The 644-nt window shown below is 43.8% G+C and overlaps 1 non-coding gene across 1 annotated transcript; it reads left to right on the top strand.

Annotated features, from left to right (window-relative positions):
* Positions 1–333: 333 nt before the first annotated feature.
* Positions 334–439, top strand: LOC114903317. The gene has a single exon (XR_003795703.1). It is a non-coding gene; the product is annotated as a U6 spliceosomal RNA (small nuclear RNA).
* Positions 440–644: the final 205 nt, after the last annotated feature.

Here is a 644-nt window from a genome sequence, read left to right as displayed (position 1 = left end):
AATTGGAGAAGTTACTTAATCTCTTTGCTCTTCAGTTTTCTCATCTGAAAAATACAACGATTATGGTGTACTAGTTTGCTAGGGCTGTCATAGCAAAGTACTACAGATTGAATTGAGACAGGAAGGAAGGGGGCATGGCACAACCTTTTTTTTTTTTTTTTTGCCATGCTGGGTGGCATGTGGAATCTTGGCTCCCCAACCAGGGATGGAACCCTCGCCCCCTGCATTGGCAACTCAGAGTCTTAACCACTGGACCGCCAGGGAAGTCCCAAGGGCACAACCTTTAAAAGAATGACAGCCTTTAAGGATATGACAAAAACTGGTTACCACCATGTGCTTGCTTCGGCAGCACATATACGAAAATTGGAACGACAAGAGAAGATTAGCATGTTCCCTGTGCAAGGATGACACACAAATTTGTAAAGCGTTCCATATTTTTGTTTAAAAAAAATTCTGGTTACAGCCAATTAGGCCCAAGATGGAGGAAGATTCAATTTCCAGTAGACCTTGAGCCTCCCTATACACTCATTGTAATATATTAGCATATGCTAAATGACTCACCCACAGGTGCCATGACAGTTCCCAGGCTGACCATAAAAGGCCAAAAAGTGGGTGATGGCCCAGTTCCTGGAAATTCCTGCCCC

Source organism: Monodon monoceros, unplaced genomic scaffold (genome assembly GCF_005190385.1).
Source record: "Monodon monoceros isolate NGI ecotype Baffin Bay Population unplaced genomic scaffold, NGI_Narwhal_1 Super_Scaffold_20, whole genome shotgun sequence".
In the NCBI taxonomy this organism is placed as follows: domain Eukaryota; kingdom Metazoa; phylum Chordata; class Mammalia; order Artiodactyla; family Monodontidae; genus Monodon; species Monodon monoceros.
The sequence above is the reverse complement of the archived record's forward strand: the minus strand, read 5'-3'. Positions and strand labels throughout refer to the sequence as shown.